This window comes from Eptesicus fuscus, chromosome 17 (assembly GCF_027574615.1).
Source record: "Eptesicus fuscus isolate TK198812 chromosome 17, DD_ASM_mEF_20220401, whole genome shotgun sequence".
Lineage (NCBI taxonomy): Eukaryota > Metazoa > Chordata > Mammalia > Chiroptera > Vespertilionidae > Eptesicus > Eptesicus fuscus.
In genome coordinates, this window is record NC_072489.1 from 61,211,621 (window position 1) to 61,217,450 (window position 5,830).

Genomic DNA, 5,830 nt, shown 5'->3' on the forward strand with positions numbered 1-5,830 from the left:
TGCCCTGTCGCCAAAAGCTCTCCCCGGGACGGCGCACGCGGTGATCTTGTGACGGCCCTGCCTCCGGGGCCGGTGTCTCATCGCTCCGCTATGAAACAGGAGCCACAAATAGCTCCGACGGGTCCCAGCGTAAACCGGCAGCAGAAGCGCAGTCCCAGGCCTGGACTCTGCGGGACCGACCGCCAGCAAACACAGACTCTTGTTCTGTTTTGTTTTAATCCTCACCCGACGATATGTTTTTATTGATTTTAGAGAGAGGAAAAGCGAGCGAGAAAAACATCAGTCGGTTGCCTCCCAGACGTGCCCCAGCAGGGATCGAACCCACAACCTAGGTGGGCGCCCTGACAGGGAATCAAACCCATCAAGGGATGAAGCTCAGCCAACTGAGCCGCCGACCAGGGCAATACAGAGCCATGGCTCTTAACCTCACAGTCACCCCCAAAGCCACGTCCCCTCGAAATGAGAAACGGGGCCCCGTAGAAAAGATCGGCCAGCTTCACCTACGCCATCCCCCGTGCGGTCCTTTCCCACGCAGCGAGCGCAGCCCCAGAGGGAGGCTGTGGCGACCACCGTCCCGCGTCGCGGGGTCGATGAGCCTCCCAGGCCGCTCCCACCCGAGGCGCCAGGCTCTGGAGGGACCGGGCCTTCCTGGGGGTCCCAGGCCCCTGAACACACAGCTACCGCATCCCCGCGTGTTATTCGGACATGGGCTCGCCGGGTCCGATCTCTCTCTGACTCTTTGGCACCGACTCGCCGCGGGCTCTGCGGGCTGCCCGACTGCGGCCTGGAGCAGTTCCCCCCTTTAGGTCACACCCTCGGGGCGCTCCCTCCTCACAGCGCCTCCCCACCCGGCCAAGGGCCAACACCCCCCTGACAACATCTGTGACACCCTGGCCGTCCACGGCACTGCCCACGGCTGAAGCACGCACATGCGTGGGCAGCAGGCGGGATTATGAACACAGCCTGCGCACCTTCTCAGCGGAGGGAGGCCGGGACAGGCCCTGATGTCCGGTGGCTCAGAGGCTCGACCCCCCGCAACCCCCTGCCCGGGGCTGGTCTGTAGGCGGCGAGTGGGGCCTCCTGTGCTGTGATGGACAAGCCCACCGGGCTGTGGTCTCCTTGCAGGTCAGAGCCTTGGACCAGGGTTGGCATCAGGGTGAGCTGGGTTTCCTGTGCTTGGCCCGGCTCCCCCATCCCCATCCCCATCCCATCCCCATCCCCATCCCATCCCCATCCCCATCCCCATGTCCATCCCCATCTCCATCCCATCCCATCCCCATGTCCATCCCCATCCCATCCCCATCCCCATCCCCATCCCCATCCCATCCCCATCCCCATCCCCATCCCCATCCCCATCCCATCCCCATCCCCATCCCCATCCCCATCCCCATCCCCATCCCCATCCCCATCCCCATCCCCATCCCCATCCCATCCCCATCCCCATCCCCATCCCCATCCCCATCCCCATCCCATCCCCATGTCCATCCCCATCCCATCCCCATGTCCATCCCCATCCCATCCCCATCCCCATCCCCATGTCCATCCCCATCCCATCCCCATCCCCATCCCCATGTCCATCCCCATGTCCATCCCCATCCCATCCCCATCCCATCCCCATCCCCATCCCCATGTCCATCCCCATCCCATCCCCATCCCCATCCCCATGTCCATCCCCATCCCCATCCCCATCCCCATCCCCATGCCCATCCCCATCCCCATCCCCATCCCCATCCCCATCCCCATCCCCATCCCCATGTCCATCCCCATCCCCATCCCCATGTCCATCCCCATGCCCATCCCCATCCCCATGCCCATCCCATCCCCATCCCCATCCCCATGTCCATCCCCATCCCATCCCCATCCCCATCCCCATCTCCATCCCCATGTCCATCCCCATCCCATCCCCATCCCATCCCCATCCCCATGTCCATCCCCATCCCATCCCCATCCCCATCCCCATCCCATCCCCATGTCCATCCCCATCCCCATCCCCATCCCCATCCCCATCCCCATCCTCATCCCCATGTCCATCCCCATCCCCATGTCCATCCCCATCCCATCCCCATCCCATCCCCATCCCCATCCCCATCCCCATCCCCATCCCCATCCCATCCCCATCCCCATCCCATCCCCATCCCCATCCCCATCCCCATGTCCATCCCCATCCCCATCCCCATCCCCATCCCCATGCCCATGTCCATCCCCATCCCCATCCCCATCCCCATCCCCATCCCATCCCCATCCCATCCCCATGCCCATGTCCATCCCCATCCCCATCCCCATCCCCATCCCCATCCCCATCCCATCCCCATGTCCATCCCCATGTCCATCCCCATCCCCATCCCCATCCCCATCCCCATCCCCATCTCATCCCCATCCCCATCCCCATCCCCATCCCCATCCCCATCTCATCCCCATGCCCATCCCCATCCCATCCCCATCCCCATCCCCATCCCCATCTCATCCCCATGTCCATCCCCATCCCATCCCCATCCCCATCCCCATCCCCATCTCATCCCCATCCCCATCCCATCCCCATCCCCATCCCCATCCCCATCCCCATCCCCATGTCCATCCCCATGTCCATCCCCATCCCCATCCCCATCCCCATCCCCATCCCCATCCCCATCCCATCCGGATCCACCACCCAGTGCTGCCCCTCCCCCCACGCCAGGGGCTTATTAAGCAACCCCCTCTCGGGCGGCAGTGCACTGTCATTGCACCCAGCGTCCTGCCCCAGAAGTCACACCCCTGGGCCAGCGGCGTTTGGGGACCTGCCTTTGCCCTTCACTCTGAAAACACTCATTCTTTTTTGTTGTTTTTTAATTGATTTCAGAGAGGAGGGGAGAGGGAGAGAAACATAAAGGATGAGAGAGAATCACGGATCGGCTGCCCACAACCCAGGCCTGTGCCCTGACAGGGAATCAGACCGTGACCTCCTGGCTCCTATGTCGATGCTCAACCACTGAGCCACACCGGCTGGGGCGCGTTTCTCTTTCTTATGAGCTGGGGATGGGGGCCTCTTTCCTGCCAGGGCCCTTGGACACGTATAGCTTCATGCGTGGGTCTTACATGTATAGCTTCACGCGTGGGCCTTACAAAATGGCCAACTTACAGCCAGCCAGCTCTATGTGGCCCAACACTCAACCAGCTCAGCCCGGTGGTGCCCCCTGGTTCACTCTACACAGATGTCACATGTGAGACTGAGGGGTGGCACCTGGAGAGGGAATTCCAGGCTGGCCCTGGCCGGGGGCTCAGTGGTAGGGTGTCGGCCTGAGCACGGAGGGTCACGGGTTCGATTCCCAGTCGAGGGCACGTACCTGGGCGACAGGTTTGTTCCGGCCCCTGGGAGCACATGGGCGAGGCAACCCTTCGGTGTGTCTCTCTCACATCGATGCTTCTCTCTCTCTCTCTCTCTCTCCTCCCTCACTCCACTCTCTCTAAAAATCACTGGGGGAAAATAGCCTCGGGTGAGATTAACAAAGAAAATATAAAGGTTTCCCGTCTGCATTTCTGTTTGGTGGAGCATGCGTCAAACCACACACACACACACACACACACACACACACACACACACACACGCTCCACCGTGTGTCACGGGACTGGCTGCGGGATTCTCCCAGCGGTTAGCACCGGCCCTCCCTCACTGCGACCCGTGGCTCCGTCATCACCCGCACCCCGGCCGGCTCAGGGACCCCCAGGTTTGTGAGATCCCAGGGCAGCGCCCCTTGGCAGCCACAGCGTCCGAATTGGCCGGCCGGGGACGTGCTTGTGCGAGTCTGAGAGCCCACACCAGCAGGAGGTTAAAAATAACTGTTTCCCACACACTCCGGGCGTGTCGGGCCCAGGGGCCCTCTCAGATCACCTCCCATCGAACCCGAGGACTTGGAGCACAGACCCTGGGAGGCCGGGAAGCGGCTCCGCCTTATTCTACAGTGACCAGACCTGACCAGACCGGGTCGATCCATGGGCCGGGGCCTCCCTGATGGGGAGAAGGCTCAGTCCCCTGTTCAGAAGACGACCTGAAGGGGAGGGGGGAGGCTGGGCAGCTCGGTGTGCTTTTCATGTCCCTTCATAACGAAAAAGAAAGAGAAAGAAATGCACGGATCCCTCTAATCTCAGCAGCCAAGCCCGTGCCGAGCCGCACGCACGTCGCTGGAGGAAAAGGCCATCCCTCCGCGCCTGACTTACCGGGTGCCCGGCAGGAGGGGCCGGGAGGCTGTCCCGGTGCCGCGCTCCAGGCTGCCCTTGCCCGTCGTCTGCCCGGGATCACATGGAAGTTGCTATAAATGTGCACGGGCTTATGGCTGGGACGCCGGCCTGGGAGGCAGCGGCCGCCAGCAACCTGACCCCGGCCTGGCGGCGGCTTTCCAGAAGGCTCTGCCCGAGGGAGGAGGGCAGGGGCCGCGGGCGCAGGCTCCCAGCCGCCCGTGGCTGCTCCTCTCGCTCCAGGTTTGCTGGCGATCCAAAGCCAGTTTCTTGGGGCAGTTCTGCATGTTGGGGAGGACCGGCCACTTTTCAAAACAAAGCGGCCTGATGAGGAGGAAGGAGGGGGAGGGGGAGGGGGAGGAGGAGGAGGGGGAGATGAAGGGCTACAAACTCAGAAGGGCTTCAAGGGAACAGAGACCGATCCTTGTCAGCGTCTACTGACCTCATAACACCAAGCTGTCCCTTCCGAATGTCGGTGAGCCCCGAGGGGGGGGGGGAGCAGGACGGGAGGCCAGCGCTGGACGGCAGAGCGGCCTGAAACCAGGGAAGCTCCCTGCAGGGCCCACAGGGTGATCCTTCCCCGTGTCTGCGCCTCGGCCCTGGCTCCCGCTCCCCGGGGGCTCCTGGGCAGTGACAGTGCCATGGGCCCGCCAGGCAGGCTGCTCGGTGGGGAGCGCGGGCCACGTGGCTCAGGGACTCCCCGCAGCTCGCTCCCCAGTGTGGGGCGTGCAGGAGGCAACCAGTCGATGATTCTGTCGTTATGGATGTTTCCATCTCACTCTCCCTTCATCTCTGAAATCAATAAAAACATACATTTTTAAAAAGGGATGGGCACGTGGGTAGGATAGTCACAGTCATAGTGACCAGTTTCTCACTGTTGAGGAGGGAACCCTAAAGGTGGAGGAGGGGAAGCGAGAAAAAGCCCAGAGGTGCTGGACTGCAGGTGGGGGTATTGGTGGGAACTCGGTCGCCTCTGCCATCTGTCCATCCAGCGAGGCAGGGGACAGAGGAAACCTTCCGGAGACCAGGGGAGGGGGTGGGGTGGGTCTCGGTGCCAGGCGCAGTGAATAGCAGGCATGATGCAGAAACTGAAATTCGTGCAGGCCTCCGTGGTCATGCCGCTCCTGTGAGGAAATGTGTTCTCGGCACCAAAGAGAACTTTGGGAAAACAACATTTGCGGTAAAAGCCAAAATGCACGGAATGGAATTTACACATTTGTCTTTGAAACTATACTGCATGTAATCCCACCCGTGCCACGTATTTTTGAATGTTTTAGCTTGAGAGTCAGTCACAAACGTACACTGCATGGTGCGGACACGCAGGTAGAAGGGGCGCTGCGTGCCCAGGACGTGCCAAGCCGAAACAGAAGTTACTTGGTGCTGGGGCGCAAGGGACCCCGGAAGCCTGGTGGGGTGGGCGCGGGGACCAGCGCCCCGTGCGTGGGTCTCAACCCACAGAGGCTAAGCAGAGGGCTCGCGGCCCCTGTGGTTCCCTGAGTTGCCTCGAGGGGCGCTCTGACCGTGCGCGCCGCTCCGGCCGCTGCAGTGCCGGCCTCCGGCCATGGGCGGCGCTGTGCGCCGGCGACCCCGGCCGACCCGCGGGGAGCGCGCTCGCGGCTCA